At 44.2% G+C, this 17,669-nt stretch overlaps 1 protein-coding gene across 2 annotated transcripts in view; it reads left to right on the top strand.

Moving 5' to 3' along the window:
* Positions 1-337: 337 nt before the first annotated feature.
* daam2 (dishevelled associated activator of morphogenesis 2) overlaps positions 338-17,669 on the top strand; it is a 146,878-nt gene continuing 129,546 nt past the window's right edge. For both annotated transcript variants that reach the window (XM_079174152.1, XM_079174153.1), the window contains exon 1: positions 338-454. The gene's annotated coding sequence lies outside the window, so the exon portion shown is untranslated. The remainder of the gene's footprint in view (positions 455-17,669) is intronic.

Genomic DNA, 17,669 nt, shown 5'->3' on the forward strand with positions numbered 1-17,669 from the left:
CTGCAGTGACATGTTATTGGCTGCTTGCTTATTTATTGGTAGCAATGGAAACATGAAACAAAACAATGGAAGCAAGATATAGAATTGTTCGTGAAAAGAAAATTGACTCATGAAATGTTTCACTCTCTCTGACAGCGGTCATCCTCGGCTTCGACACACACACACACACACACACACACACACACACACACACACACACACACACACACACACACACAGAGCGAGACAAACAGAGTACGGTAGCTTTAAGAGTGGAGGCGTGGTGCTGCCTGCTGTGTGACCGACTTGTCAGTCCCTTACCTCCCCACTATCATTCGCCTCATCGGGCATCGGCTCTCTAATTTCGTTCGGCCCACCGCGGGACTCAGTTCGTGTCGTGTTCGTGCGGTAACAGCGACAAAGGGGGATTATTGACACCGATCAGCAAAACGTTTCTCCGCAACGAAGCCCGGAGGTAAGTTGTGCAATGTCACTGACAACATCGCAACGTGAATTGGGAACGGGTACCCTGTGATGGTGCCTCTAGCCCCTCCAGGGATCCATCGACTGGAGAGAAAAAATGGTCACGCTGAGGTCTGTAGCTACACGGCACGGGGAACGGGGGCTCTGTGTGCTGCGTGGGGTGATTTAACGTTATAAAATAAGATTGATGAGGTTTAAGGGGAAAATGTGTTCGCCTGGCTTGGCTGCTGTTTTTCTGCTCATCATGCCAATTAAAATCCAGACGTGACGCCTATAGATATGAATATTAAAGGGGGAGCATGATCAATGGCTTCATGTCACCTGCTTGCCTATCAAATATTCTCTCTCTCTCTCTCTCTCTCTCTCTCTCTCTCTCTCTCTCTCTCTCTCTCTCTCTCTCTCTCTCTCTCTCTCGTTGATAAAGGGGTTATTTTCACGTATTGATACCGATGTGCGACGATACACGACGTGCTGAAAGTTTGACCTCGATATTATTATTATAAGGCGGCCGCGCGCGTAGTTCCCGTGACCATCCAAAGAGGGCGCTGCGTCCCCTCGGCTGCTCTCTCATCGCAGCGGTGCTGCTGTCATGCTGCAAGAAATGTCTACTCATAACGATGCGTGGGTGTTGTTCAGATCAAATGGTTTCTTTTTCTGTTTGAGTCAGATTCTCCCTATTTTTAATTTTTTTTTAATTAAAAAAGTATGTATGTATGGAAATTAACCAGGAATGGTGTCAGATATTTGGAGATTATTTTCTTGTTGGAGTACATGCCTTTCAGACTCTGTACCAGGTTGAATGACTTGCGGTGACTATGCTTGCAGCGGGCAGCCATCTCTCTTGAGCTAAATGTGGCTCCAGCAGCCTTTCACGTTTCCACCCAGACACCATTAGCCATGTCCACATATTGCTCTCTGTAACAGAAAACAGGTATCTCCTCGTCGCTCTCGGCATTTAACAAAAAACGACCTTGACAATGTGAGCGGTAAAGGTTCAAGATTTCTAGTCTTGATTTATAATTGGAGAGGGGGAGGGGAGGAAGGGAAATGCTTGGACACTTAGGTGGGGGGGCAACCATACCTCTTAAAACCCACACTGCCTGTGAGTTTATAGGATGGCATTTAATCCGACTGAACATCTGGCAGTCATGCAGTATTGGCTCCTCTCGGTCAGTTGTTGAGGCTTTATGAGCACAGCACCATGCTAGGGACAGAAATCATCCCCTCCTCCTTTTCCTCCACACACACACACGCACACACACACAGTGTTGCCAACTTAGCATCTGCTACATTCCTCCTACTGGATCAAAACTGTGCTGCCTGGGAGCGTCATGCCACAGTACAGTGATCACAAACAGTTTTTATGGCGACAGTTCAGAGAAATAATAAAAAAAAAAAAAAAGATTATTATGGGTGAGAGGATCGGAATGGGATAATAATGCGGAAATTACATTTTAATCATGCTAACCCATTGGGGGTAAGTGACTTGCAGGATTTATCCATGTAAGGCTGCTGAGGGAGTTTCAACAATGTCTAATGCACATACTTTACAGGCATCAGTGGGCTGCCCACTGAACCCCGCAGACTTGTGTTAATGGACAGCAGCAATGGATGGATTTCGTGCAAAGCCCCGCGCTATAGCCGGCTGTATGTCTCTCAGCAGAGCTGCAATCCACTGAGCTTTTAATACGCTTTAAGCGTTTTTCACAGGTTCAGCTTCACGCATGCAAAATCACACAATATGAAAGGAATGTGTGTCTGTTTACTCCCAAGGCGAGGACAGCTGTTGCGGGAAGAAGAAGTAGAACTGTTGGTGGTGTGTTTCTGTGGCAGAGGGATGGCCGGAAGCCTCTCTCTCTGCTCAGGGCGGCTGCGTGTGTGTGTCACCGGGTATCACGGCGGCCACTCGCAGCTGCGGGGTGCATCCAGTCAAGACGGGAGCCATTGTTCTCAACCAGCCACCGATTGCAGATGTTGACTCGCTTCCACCGGGGCCAGATGTTTTGGATGGCAAACTGCTCTTGCCCGTTGGGGCCGTAAGGTGAGAATCTAGCCTGGCTGGTAGAACGGGTGGAAGGAGCTGAGGCTACGCCACTCAGATCTTGGGCATCTTTTGTGCAGCCTTCACTGTAAACACACATCTGCAGCCAATCCGCTGATTAGTTGTGCCATCTGTCATCAACGAGCATTTCAAGTCGGTGGCTCCGCCCGAGTCTGGCCTCATAAAAGTTGCATCCTAAGAAGTTGGCCAGCACTTCTTTTGCTTCTTAACCCATCGCCGACGCACCGAGCGGCTGCGGTGAACGCACAACGCCGGTCTCTGCTCCAGCCCACTCTGCTGCCTGAGCAGTGGATAGGCTAGCAGCCTGGCCTAACTCTATCTGTGCAGAACTTCTGGTGCAGAGTGAAGAAGTCTGGGAGTAATTAGCTGCGTTGGTACAATCCTGTACCAGACAGTGTTGCATCCCCCACTTCAGTCACATGTATTATAATTTATAAAAATATTTTTCCCATTATCTTATTTTCTCATTGCACAGCTACTGTCTTCCTCAGCTGCTCTGCTTCCAGTGCAGCTTGTTTTAAGTAGAGCTTTTATCCAATCAGAGTTCACCTCTGTGTCTCTAGGTAAGAAGAGAGGCCCGAGGCCTGCAGACTCACAAGTGAATCCATGTGCAGTTTAAGTGAATGGGGACGATATTGTTGATTGTCATAGTGTTCAACCAATCAGATCTTTAGTTTGACATGTTGGGCGTATTCTTTGACTTGTCAGAGCCTGCTAGCTGGCCTAGCTATATGTGATTGGTCAGTGGGCTAGTGTGACATGTTGGGCGGTGACAATCCCAATATCTGCTGCCTCTGTGGAGCGGACATTTTCAGCCCTCAAACGCATTAAAACATATTCAGGAAATACAACTGGGGAGGCTCTACTGTCTTCACTGGCGTCTGAATTGAGAAGGACTTCTTACTGGAACTAAAACGCACGGATGTACTGAACAACCGTGAGATTAAACTCTTTATTAACAAAGAAAGGAGGACTTTGTCTTTAAATAGTGAACAGCAGCTCTGGTAAGTTAACTGCAGTAGCTTTAACTGCCATAAATATTATTTATGTCATTATTTAATATGATTTTTTATATTATCTGTACAACTTGTTTTTATGAATATGGATTTTCATTTGGTTTTATATGTGATAGGAACTATTGTTACGTCCTATGTTGTGCTGAGGACACATTTAGCCGGTGCACAGCAACGAGAAGACGCCAGCAGCGGTCTATATACTCCGGGCAAAGTGTTAAAGTTAAAGTTAAGTTTAAATTTTTAAGTGATCTACTTTGAAGATTCATGTGTTTTTAAGTGGACTCATTTTCTCTCTCGGTGTTGACAGACGAATAAATCCGTCAGTAACAAGAACTATGGAGTCGTGTATTTCCTGGAGGTAGTGATAGAGTTACTACTCTGTTAATTTGTCGTTTTCATGATATGGGTAATATTGGGGTTAGGGTTAGGGTTATGAATACTATTTAAATGGCCCGTGCTAATAATAATAATAATAAATAGCTTCTTTTTTTTTTACCTCAAGCAATTTCCCCATCTCGTTTTTTTGTAGAAAAAATGAGCCCCTAAGGCCAGGCCTTAGGGGCTCATTGTGCAGGGCTTTGCTGATGGGTTGTTGCAACGGCCTCTGGTCTGGTTCTCCTGCACAGTAGCGAGGCTGTGGGGAACCTGAGTCGAAGAGGAACTGCGATATGGCAGGACTGCCCCAGTATGCCAGAGACCCTTGGCGTCAGATTAGCATGAGGCTTATCCGACTGTGCAGCAGCGCTGATATGATCTTAATGTACATTTGCTGGCACCTCACCTCAATCTTCTGTACATCTCCAAGATTTACTTTCTCTTTCTGCTCTTCACATCCCTCTGCAGTCTAGTTATTGTGGTGTGTATGTAAAGCTATGCAACAGTGAACCTATTCACCCTAATTGCATGAAAAAAACAACGTCCAATAGATCTATTTAACAAAACAGTGCAAGACACTTTGCATTCTTCCGCCGCCCCTCCTTCTCCTTTTGACTCCTCCTCAATCTGTCCCTATAGTCTAATTTCCTGTCTGTCTCACCACACACACACACCCACATGCTCCAAATGTAAAAAACGTGGTTAAAATCTCATAAACCCCTTTTTCATAGGATAGACACCTCAAGTTCTGTTCCGGCAGCTCTGCACAATGTGTCAGTGTTTGCCAGGCTTTTGTTCTCTCTCGCCGCTGTGGTGTTTTTGGAAACGGTAGCTCGCTGCCTTGACTACCTGATTAGACATGTTGTATAAATTAGAGGCGATTTAAGTGTCGGGTTCGCTGTACATTGTTCTTAAACTGCGAAGGGAAGCTCATGGCTACAGTAAAGGTGGTATTTTGCATTAAGTGTGCGTGATGGCCACAGGATTGGTTGTTAAGTCATATCAGGGCTGTACACATGGGGAGCAGGTGCTCGTGTACGATTGCCTCTTCAATGTCTTGAGGAATTATTCCACCATCACTGAGAATTATTTAGTACTGGGGGTAATGGAGGTTGAGAATATCCTAATATGTCTTCACTTCTTGACATCTCCCTGCCCCCAACCTCCCCCTCCTCTTTCCCAACCATGGTCCTCTATACCCTCTCTACCCTCCCAGACAACTAACTCAATGCAATGGTTGTTTCGCCCCCACTGTCTCCATGTAGTCACAGGTAATTAACCCCCTTCAAAATACACTGTCGGACTGAGGGTTGAGACTCGGGTATCCAAACCCCTTGCTCCTGCCCCTCTACGCTTGGCTAATATTACCCCGAGCTACCGGGAAAGGGCCAGATAGGTTTTGTCAGTGGATGGAAGGGAAATAAAGGAGGGGAGGGTGGGGGGGGGTCCCACTTGGGACCTGTGCGCGTGCTACCTCGCTGAGCACAAAGCAGCTCTTTCACATGGGATCTGGAGCACATATGGAATCGTTTATCAAACCTCCAGTGCGTCAGTCTCACATATTCTCTCGGCAGCAGGTTTCCCCCTCACCTCTGTATCTCCGATTCACTTTGCCTCTGAAATTAGCTTGAGAGGCTGCACCTGGAGATGGTCCTCCATCTGCCCCTGCTCCTCGGTCCTCCTCAAAAACCTGTATCCAACATTACCCTACCACCTTGAGGTTTACTCATTTAAGTGCCCAAAAAAACGAGAGGTGGACCGATTAATAGGTTTGGCCTATTGTTGGCGCCAATTGGACCATCTTTATTGGCTCAATTGGGCTCCGTTAGTGGCCGATGGCTGCGCAGCTGCCATAAGTCATGGAGGGATGTACATCACCATTATACATAGCTCCATACATGAAGTCAAAGTGTACCTGAGATATATTTCTTAACTTTAACTTTATATAAGAGCTTTATTGGTAATTTATGCTAAAATATGCTGGGCCACTTTTGCTGATCTGTGTGCATGTGATCAACTCCTGTTATCGGCCCATTATTTGGCTTTTTTATAATGCTCAAAACTAACGTTATTATATCGGTCTTTAAAAATCCACTATCGGTTGACCTTTACTTCACACAATTTTTGGTTTCTTGGATGTTTCTGTTTTGACCTTGTGGTCTGTACAGACCATTCAATGGACCTAACTAACCACTAGAGTTTGAACCACTAATAACCACCTGCACTCATCCACGTGGACTTCCACAGTGATGCCTATATTCACATTCAAGTTGATGTGTGTGAATGTGCGAGTTCATCGACCGATAGCTTCACCATGGGGCATTTGAAATTAATTGCAGTTGCTGCTTTGTTGAGCAATTTCAGTTAAAGGAGACTTATCATGCTCATTTTCAGGTTCATGCACGTGTTTTGGGTTTCTATTAGAACATGTTAAAAAAAAAAAAAAAAAAATTAATTTTCTCACACCTCCGTCTGAAATGTTTAAGGGCATGTCTCTTTAAGAATCCTTCCTGAACTTTTTCTGCTCTTTTGCATCTGCGCTGTCGCCATCTTCATGTCGTCAATGCAGTCGGGGACTCACTGTGTGTCAACTACAAAGAGTTTAGCTGCACTTCTACCGGTGATTGTATAGTTGTGACATCACAATCTTATTGAAATCCTGAATGCACTGTCTCTGAATTTGGGTTGTATGTGTTTCTTAGTTGATTGAGTGATTTAATATATTCACAGTATTTATATAGCACCTACACCTGCTTTATTATCGAACAAGACATGAAATCTTACTCTCTACAATATTCAATCTTTAAGGTTATATTACCTTAATTCAAGGTACTGCATTTAGTAGAGTTTGCTTGCCTTTCCTTGAATGAATTAGTGTCCTAACAAAATTACAGGAAACCAGCATGACATCATCTCCAAGGATTTGCCTGTAAACGGCACAGCTGGGTGGAGATAACTGAACGGCCTGGATGTTTATTTTTTCCCCTTCTGCATTCCAGCTTCTTATTTATAATGGCCGTGATATCCAGCTCGGGGGGTTACTTCTATAAAAGGAAGTTTGAGGACTTCTGCTGACCCACTCGAAAGGAGGCTTACATGCCACATTTTCTCAAGATGTAACCTTTAGATTTTCAGGAGAAGGACCTCAACCACCCTGGAGAAGAATGGCTCGGGTCAAAGACAGTGGGATACATGCCTGAAGACTGGAAACACAAAGCTGTCTGCTCCCTCAGCAGTGTACTGATTTTGCAACATCCTGGTGTATCCCCAAAGGATTTAAGGTCCTGACATTTTAAGTTTTTGGTCGGTCTGCAATAAGGAATTGTGAAAAATAGCTGTGTAAAATGATCGTCAACCCTATGTTTTTGTTGAGAGTAGACTCAACACATTGTTAAATGTGAAAGGTGACCTTTGCCCTGTGACCCGGCCCAACTGGCCCTCTAGGAATTAGATTGTGTTTACAAAGAGCTGGTCAGTATGTGCTTGAGATTTAATTATTTTGACATGTCGGGTTGGGTAGCCAACGGCGTTTGAAAATCTATCTGGAGTCATGTGGCTTTGTTTTGCTTTAACGACAAAGTTCACCCAGTTCCTCATTTTTTGAACTGAGAATTTCCTCAGCTTGCAAACGTCGATTTGCTCCCCTTTGCCAAACCGAGGACACATCATTTGGCCCGGACCATCTGCCCTTGAGTTGCATTGATCTTGCATTGTTTGTTTCCCAGGATCAAATCCTCCCTAAATTAGCCTCACCTCACCGCTAGCAATCCAGATGTCCTCAGTGGCCTGACACCCCATTTAATGCCTAGCAGATGGTATTTGTAGCGGTGGATTGTGCTGAAGACAATTACCTTAATGAGGTCATTTACCAATGAACTGTGTGGGTTTGGCCAAATCATCTGGTGGAGGCCCATTCCAGCCCTCCGAGTTTCCGAAATGTACTCAAGGTTACTTGCTGGTTAAACATTCTTGGAAGACTGTGAAGTCCACTGAATAGCCTTCACAGGACAGTGTTTGCCTATAGAGTGCATTCACCGTGAGGGGCATTTTCACCAGAGATGTGGCATAGCTTTCACTTCTTTGGGCTGTGTTATTGTAACGATCAGATCTTCCGCCTCTTTCAGTCCCTCCCTCCGTCTCCTTGGTGGACAGGGGTCCTTTTCGCTGCCCTGTGCGGCTCTGTTTGTGTGTTTGATTGTGGGAAAGTTTCTCGACAATCCGTGAGAGTCCCCCGCTCTCTGGACTGACTTTTCCCTTGGGGTCCTCCAGACTCTGAGAGGCTGAGCGCTACCACCATTCCGAGCCCCTTCTCCCCCGGCAGCCGCTAGCGGTAGCAGTAGTCCCAAATCACTTGTCTAAGCTGTATGTATGACCAGGCCCCCTTCTCTTATAGTCAGGCCCAACAACACAGTTTATCTTTTCAGAAGAGGGGATATCCTTCAGGCTTTTCAGCACAGCAATAAAGAAGCCTGGCAAAAAAGCACTCCCTACCAATGAATCACTTGAGACGGGGAGGGAGGGCTGAGATGGAGACATAGATGTTGATGTGACACAGTTTTTTTTATTTTTTAGAATGGGCCAGGCTGTGGTGGGTTTACTTTGGCTACTCTTGCAGAATATGTTGGCTCCAAAGCTGGATATTTAACCTGAGATAGGTAAAGTTTCTAGCTTTGCAGTTTTGCTAATGAGAATGAATGTTCTGGTTCATGTACAGTGCATGTCAATTGGCTGAGGAAATTACCTCATTTAACTTAGCCTAACTTAACTTTGTGGCTTTTCTATATTTAGATTGTAAATTCCAACTTTCCTTTCAATGCATTCAGTTGCCACTGGCATTGATTTTCTTCCACTTTCACATTTGGATACCGTTTTATTGTCACATCTGATTCATGGGATTCCCCTGAAATACAGGTTTTGTGTCATTCTTACGTATTACGGCAGTAGTGTCACTGCAAGTTCTTAGGCTTTGTGTTTGACTCTATAATCTTTTGCCTTATGTTTTGATGCTTTGAATGGTTTTATGTGAAGCACTTCGAATTGCCTTGTTGTTGAAATGTGCTATACAAATAAACTTGCCTTGCCTTGCCTATAGTGACCAGCACATGAACGGCCTGTAATTCTTTACCGAAGATAAGACAGGCCGTCAGGAACCCAAGCCTCCTACCTCCAACCTCGATTCAATTTAGGCAACTGTAATTCACTTTGCTGGCGTAACTAATGTGTTTTATCGAAGTGATTTAAGGCTGGAGCATCTTAACCAGATTTGAGATGTAGCTGCATCCCAATCACCCCTCTAATCCGTTGTAGTATTCTTGACCTATCCTCATCTGCATGGAAGCCAAACAACCATAAATAGTTTGACCCAAGGAAGAAAAATCATGCTTCAAACACAAAACCTCCCCAGTGATCTCACTTTGTTTAAAACCAAAGAGTGATTACCAAGCAGTAAAACATTTTTTAAGCTCAACACCGTCGTAATTCTTGCTAAGACTTTTGGATTACTAAATTTGGCTCTTAAATCTTCCCATGCATTTCTTTCCAATCATGTAATGACTTTAATGTGCAGTTCAAAGCTCTTAAGTAGAATCGAAAACCTGACAGGCACTTTTACTGTCTTCTACGGGCTCTTCCCAGCCCCTAATGCAACATCTGAGCTAACTGTCATCTCATTGTGTTTGGGCTTTGAGATGGATGGCTGAATGCTGAAGGATCCGGGAGCGGTAAGAAACGGTTCTGTCTTTTTTCGTTTTTTTTGAGCGGCTAAACAGACCAACTCCGCCTGAACGGTGGAGCCGAGCCATAGATCCTTCATCCCCGGCAAGTTCTTTTCAAAAACTCCTTTTTGCCAAGTGACAAACCGCGTGGTTGGTAACAACTAAAGCATTCAGGGGCCGTATGAATAGGGGCCTGTCTCAGGAGACGCTTGTTGAAATGGGGCCTTTTTATCCCTCCGGAGAGGCAGATTGATCTCGCTCAGGTTTTTTGCGCTGGCGCTGCACTTCAAATAGCCCGTTGAAAGGTGAGGCGTTTATTTGTGCCATGTGATAAACTGAGTCCTTCGCACCGTTTCATCGTCATACCAGGCCGTCCCTTCCACTTCATTACGTCCACCTGTAAGCGGTACAGCTCACTCTGCCTCTTGACACGCTTTTGGTGTTTTCCCCTCAAACCATAATTCTCTCTTTTCTTCACATCTGCCCTCCCTGATCAATACTGATGTAAAACACAGGTTCTCATGTGGATTCTTGGTCTTCTTTTAAAGTTTTTGCAGATGGAGAGGAGATGAGGAAAAAGCCTGTTAAAACAGTTGCCACACTCCTCTGATGTACACTCCATTACTCCCTCGTGGTAAATATCACATGTGGACATCAGGTGACCTCCTTGGTATTGTTCCCTTGGTTACCAGGATACTGATCTCCCCCCTCCCTCTCCCAACTTTGCGTCGTGCAGCAGCCTCTCGGAGCAGTGTGCTTCCACTTGTATAAACCAGGGGACTATCTGCCATCAGCATTCAGGAAGTGCTGGTGTAAACAGATGACGGGATCCAGCAAGGGGAACTCAAATGACCCAGCCTCGTCCTAGCAACTATTATTTTTGGTCGCTTCGGTATCCCTTGGTTGTTTATATTTGTTTATGGGTCAGGGCGAACTTGTTTGTGCAATCACACCAGGTTGGACACACGAAGCGGGGCACATCTTCCTCTCGTTTTGAAGCACCATCGGCGACCATGCCAAATGGCGTGTGATGCAAGTACTGTGGTCACGTAGCTCTCGCCTAACTTGTCGGCACTGATGTTGACTGTGGTTGCCATCACCGGTAGGCTGGTGAAAAGATAAGAGTTGTATTTTTCAAGTGTCAGAATATGGGAGAAATACAGATCCAGAAATCTAAAAGCTCCGCAAGAATGTGTGCCTGTGCTGTTGAAAGGTTTGTCCTGTCAGCAAAGGAGTGATGGAGAGAGAACCCACAAGCCATTGCTGTGTGTGCGCCAAACAATCCAACTGTTTCAGCCTCGCAGGAATTGGCCGGCGTTAAAGTTACCGGAGGCCGATTTCCTCTATCTGCAAATTTTCATGCAGCGGCATCGGAGCCTACAATATTTCTTCAGGCAGTGATCCATCTAGCAAATGGCTTTTTAGAAGACCAGTCTCTCCGCATCATCACAAACCCTCCTACCCTTCACCCCCTACCTTCACATTGTACAGCAGCCGCAGCCCGTGAGGAGGCTGATAGACATTCGTGATCGGCAGAGAGCGATAGGAAGAGGAGAAATGGGGGGATCAGCGGAGTGGCAGTGATGCTACCAGACTGTAACCTTGCTCTTGACCGCATCTACTGGGATTGATGATAGCGCCGGGGGGGTGGATTAGAGGAATTAGGCTGACAGATTGGACCCTCGGTGCAGACATTTTAATGCCGCTGTATCAACCCATGCACGCATCCGCTATCCTGCTGCGCTGACAGACAAAATCCCTTAAATGTACAATTCATTGCCAGAGTGATTGGGGCTATTACAAAGGGACGGATTTGAGCTTTTAAAATGGATGGGATCCTTTTTATAAGGTGGTTGTCGGATAGCAAGAGCCAGAGAGGAGTGGAACTTTGGACAGAAGATGAGCTGTGTTTATCAAGTTAAAGGCCTTGATGAAATATTGCTGGAATAATGAGCACAAATCCAATTAGTTGAGAGATTTTCTAGTGGACTCCAGTGAGCACATGTGCTTTGGACCTCCTGTTAATAAATCATTTTATGCACGACGCCCCCAAATTTGGGGGCTCTCGGTACCAGAGGGGGTAGCATATACCGTTGAAAAAAATGCACTTATCGAGAGCGAATATAATGCATGTATACATGTTATATACCAGATTAAAAAACACAGTCTCGGCAACAATATCATGTAAGCCATTTTTACACACTCCAAACAATTCTACACAACTATTATAATCAACTAGAAGATTTATCACAATATCACGTATTTTTCGCCATGAGTCCGCGAGCTACACACTCCGGACAAAGCTACCAACACAAAGCTAAAAGCTAACACAGACAACCAATATATCAGAAAGCAAGAGAATTCGACACAGATTCCAGTGATATCTTCCAAATTTCTCTCCGTGAAACCATTACAGAGATACAGCCAACAAGCACCAGAACAACAAACCGCTTTACTGCTAATAATCATAAATGCTCCTCACCTTTACGCTGTATCATGAAGATAAAGGCATAATTTCCCAGTTCTGGAGCTAAAAAAACTGTTCTATGTATATCCTGTGTGTCTGTGTGACAGTTTCTGTGATGACAGGGGGGCTTTTATTAGGCAGAGATAGAAGGGGGCAAGATTTGACTTTCGGCGTATCGGATTTTACGCCTCGCGAGGGACGGCGTGGTTTTGATTCTGACTGGCTAACGATTCTGTCAATCAATACCACGTTGTCCCAGCTCAATTCTATAGGCTCTGATGCGTCGAAGGAGGGTTCATTAACTGAAATCAACCAATGGGCTGCTGAGTTAGGTCTCCATAGACACAGAGAAACTGGAATTCAGGAAATTTTGTGCATTCTTTATCTCTCCCCCCTCAGTAGGGAGCAGGAGCCGCAAAAAGCAAATGGAAGCCTAATTTTTCTATCCGGTCCTTTTCCACCTTTTTTAAGCCAGAGATAAACAACATATTTTAGGTCCGGATGGCCGACGTTTCTTTTGGGAAGATAATGAAAAGTCTCTAGGTGCACCAGATGGATGCATTCAACTTTGTAGCCGTCAATATGTAGGACGAATAGTCCTGTATCTTATATCGCAGCACAAAAATATATCGCAATGTCAGTTTCCATAAAGCAGCCCTAACATGCATACACTCCAGTATAGCACACACGGATGAACACACACTCTCCACCTACCCGTCATTACCTTACCTCCCTGACATTCCTCTATCCAGGAGTTTGAGGAAGAGGAAAGGGATCTGCGGATCTGCTGCCTGCTGGTCTGGCCCGTGAAGCAGAATGGAGGGAAGAAGCCCTGCTGTGATTCGTTTGTCGCCTACATTGGAGCGCGCACAAACTCACTTGGAACACAGTGGACAAAGTATTAAAGCAGACGCTGATCATAAATCTGTCTCATGCGTTTTGCTACTGGTCAGCGGTGTGCAATACATTTCCCAGTTATCCTCTCCTTTTTTTTTCATTAATTACTCTTTTTAAAAACTTAAAATGTTACAGTATATCAACTGTCAGTGCTTTTTGTAATTAATTTTTAGCTGTGGTGTTCCACTTTAGACAAACACTTGCAGACATCTCTCCAGCTTGGCTTCTCTTTCTCACCGTTTCCGGTAAAACTAGAACACAAGGCCAAAGCTGAGTAAGACATTTTGCCCCCCAAAAAAAGAACAGTGTCGCTCAAAGAAGACTGTTGACAGGAAGAGCATGAAGTTGTTGTTGAACCTTTCCCTCGTGTCCTCTCATCGATCGGCTCCCTTCTTCCTTTCATCCCAGTCTGAACAATCAATGCTCTTGATTATTGAAATGGTTTATAAGAGAAGAGGAGGAAGATGTGAGGTCACCGAGTTCAACTTCATATCACGCCCTGTGGTCATAATAATGCCAGTTCTCACTACAGTCCTACTGTCTTGGGAGAAAAAAAAAAAGACAGACTCATTGTTCTATGAAGAAAACTTGCAGGGAAAGGAAAAGCTGTGGGAGGAAAGAAATGCTGACCCACTTTTTTGTTGCTGCGTGCAATGGGACAACCTGACTATTGAGCTTGAATAGCACGTAATCGGAACAATGTGTGTTGATTGTATGCAGCCAGAGCAGATGTGATTAACCCAGATTTGTACTACTGGGGTCATAGCTTATTTTTATTTTCTTTCGGAGCAGGGACCTCATTACAGAAGCAACTGAAGTCTGGAATCCTGTCTTATCTCACTTTAGGTGGACATTTCGGATACTGGTATTACAGAGACATGAAAAAATATAGGATTGGAATTTAGCTATTACAGAATTTAGGGATTTCCCATGTTAGGAATCCTAAGCAGCTCTGTCTTAAATTCAAAACAGAAGCTAGCACTGTTGTTAGGTCTGTATTGCAATCACAATGAAGATGGGGAACAACATAAACTCCGAAATATACGGATTGAAAGGCTACTCAAGGTTGGGTTTTCTCTTCTCCACCAACACTATTGGTGCCTCAGACTCTTCATAGCTAAAATGTAACGTCTTTTTGTCCACGATAGCAGGTTAGTTAGCCAGATACAAGTGAGAGCCATTGATATTGTGGTTTCTCCTTCTGGAGTACCTGTACGTTCTAAACCTAGATAGTTAGGCTACATCCACACTACTACATTTTCATTTTCAGAAGCATAATTTTTGGCAAGTTTCCGCCTGATGTCCACCCTACACTCAGTGTTTGAGAACCCCTAAAACAGAGACGTCTAAAAAATTATGTGAAAGCTGTTTAACAGCCGCCCTGCGTTGGGGTTTTAGTCGGGACAGGCAGAAACAGACCTCCGAAAATGGTGTCGCTGTTTGATTGGTTCTTATCAGTCATGACGTGTCCTTCCCTGATTCGTCACGCCCCCATCACATTATCCTTTCCCGGCAGAAAACAAATAACATCAGTGGTTAATTACAACATAGATATCGAATTACAAGTGTTGCAAATTCAGCATTTTATAATGCTACCAGTGCCTACATGGCAACGATTCCCGTTTCTAGTAATCATCTGATTCGCGTTTGCTTGGCTCTGATTTTTGTGGGAAGAAATCGCATCTTGCAAACACCTTTTTAGGAGCACTATGAGGAGGCGGAGGAACCTAATTTCTTCAGATTATCTGTCTCATGCACTACTGTCAGGATTCAGTGACAGTTTGAGCAAATATGATTAAATAGTTGACAAGCAGCTAGGCTATTCCTCTGTAAGGAGGCCCCAGGTTTTTCCAGCAAAAAACCATCAGTGCTCATCGAGTGACAACTTTTGTGTACTCATAACCTGCACACATACAATATATCTGCAACGCTGTGCATTTTTGAAACACTGGTAAGGAAACATCTGCACTACATTAAAATAAATATAGTGACAAAGTGATGCCTACAATTGAATGTCATCAATTCAAAGTCCCCATTAGTGTAGCAAAACAAACTTGTCTGTGTTTGTCAGAGCAACGTGGTGAGATTCCAGCTGATGGGCACTCGCTCACCAAGCCTGTGCTCAGAGTCTAGTTTGTTAGCTTGATTTCACAAAGTGTGTGTGTGTGTGTGTGTGTGTGTGTGTGTGTGTGTGTGTGTGTGTGTGTGTGTGTGTGTGTGTGTGTGTGTGTGTGTGTGTGTGTGTGTGTGTGTGTGTGTGTGTGTGTGTGTTAGTGGCAGAAAAAGCATGCAGCACTGTGTGTCACTGAGAAGCCAGATGGATTTCAGGGCCACGTGGACGTGCTGGGCGTGTGTCCCCCGCTCCACGAGTTCCTGCCCCGGGCTCAGCTAGCTTTAATGAACACCATCATTTACCCCTCTTGCGGGTAATCGACACACAATTCCCCCTCACCCCCCATTGTCTCACACAGCAGTCAGATCCATGTGTGGGCCGAGCACATTCGCTCACACACACGAGAGGATTTGTTTTCATAGTAATATATATATATCTAAACGCCTCAAATATGATTCAAGTTGTACTAAAGTGGAATGAATCAGCATAGCACAGTGGCAGACGATTGATTATTCTGCATATATCTCTTTGTTCATTGTGATGTAGACAGGAGGGAAAGGAGTGACAAATTAAAATTGGGTTCTTGTCAATCTAGTTTGGGTGTAATCAGGTAGGGCTGCAACTAACGATTATTTTAATAATCGATTAATCTGTCGATTATTTGTTCGATTAATCGATGAATCGGATAAAAAAAACAAGAAAGCATTAATTTCCAACCATTTAATCAAAAACAGAGCTGACAGTGCATATTCACAGAGCAACACATCTTCACAAAGTGCACAAACAGGTTGCTCGAACATCCCTGAGCTGTTAAAGTCATTATTTAAAAAAATAAATGGACTAATATCAGGAGTGGGGTTCAGTGGGTTTACCTACGCCTCTCAGTGAAGGGTAGACACGCGCTGATCCATCAGTGAACGGCTTTCAGGCCGATAAGCCACGCCCCCTCTCCGGCGCGATGCACGCGAATGAACACAAATAGTCCCCGGAGATACCGGCCGCCTTCATCGCGTTTGGTGTTCACACGCCTTGTGTGAACACCAAACGCGGTGAAGAGGTCCCCGGCAATCGCGACCAAACGCTATCGCCGGCACGAATGACGCGAAAATAATACAAATCGCGTAAATCAACTTCCGGTGTTGTCATAGCAACGTTTATACGCCGGTCAGCGTCAGCTACAGAACCGGAGTCCTGTTCCGTTATTCCTGCTGCTGTGAACACTCACACATCTCCGCCACTTATTGAGTGGCGTAATAATCACGCGACACAACGAATCGATAATGAAATTCGTTGCCAACTCTTTTAATAATAGATTTTTTATCGATTTTATCGATTCGTTGTTGCAGCCCTATAATCAGGTAATCACATGGTTTGTGTATGTCACATATACCTGATATCTTCCTGCAATTATCCGCCAAAGCAGCTGGGCTGTCCTGACCCAGTCCGGCTGAAATGACCTTTTGCCTCAGTATGTTCCACTCAGCCACTAGAGGAAAGTGTTGACCCAGCAGGCAACAGTGTAATCCATGTGACAGTCCACGATAAAATCACTAAGTAACTTTTTTTTCACGACCCCCTTTCTCAACAGGGGAACAGGATGTGGCAAAGGGCTCCTTAACTTGAGGTTATCGTAAATCATTGTAATAACATGTCTGACCCTTCCCACCATGTAGGAGGCAGCTGGACAGATGAACTCTCTGTGTGGTTGCATTGAACACGAGGCACGTGTGCTCGAGTGATGCTGATGGGTCGAAGGTCGAATGCTATTTGGCGAGTGCAGAGATCCTTTTTTAAATTTGCATGGTGCTAAAGTTGTTCTGTTGGGGATGTGAAGTTGTGGTTGTATTCTTAATAGTTGCGTTTTTTCCCTTCCACTATTGGAAATGGTACTTGTTTCCTTCAGTGTTAAGACGAGATAGGCTGCACTGGCTGTACCTCAGTAGTCCTACTATGGCAGGGGTGTCCAAACTTTTTTCAAAGAGGGCCAGATTTGATAATGTGAAGATGCCCAAGGGCCAACAGTCCCTGCTGACATTATTTTAAACAATACAAGTTGCCTATACATACACTATTATTTAATAATTATATTTTCAGTGACACAGCAAGGATAATTTTATTTTAAATATGATCTTTAAAATGTAGCAAGAAAACTAAGTGATAAGACATTTACTTTAAGCAAAAAACTAATTTATTATTCAGTTATTAATCAGTATTTCAGCTCTGGTTGAACAGCTGGATAGTTTTTTCAATCTATTATTATTATTAACCTTTTATGTAGACAAAATCCATTGAGAACGAGGTCTCATTTTCAAAAGTTTGTCATTTAAAAACAAAGATAGCAAGAGTAGCGAGAACCATCGCCTGTACAAATAAAGTGATTAGTTTTCATTGAACCCCGTTACTGTATTAACTTCCACTGTTACTGTAAAGCTGTTAGAATTGTGGCCTATCTTCTATTTGCAAATAATATGCATTCAATCCAGTTCAATTATTTAAATTAGAATGAAGAGTAAAGTAATAGCTGTGATCTATACACACCTCTGAATTAGCAACCTGCTGAAAT

The sequence above is a fragment of the Pholis gunnellus genome (assembly GCF_910591455.1).
Source record: "Pholis gunnellus genome assembly, chromosome: 15".
NCBI classification, from domain to species: Eukaryota; Metazoa; Chordata; class Actinopteri; order Perciformes; family Pholidae; genus Pholis; species Pholis gunnellus.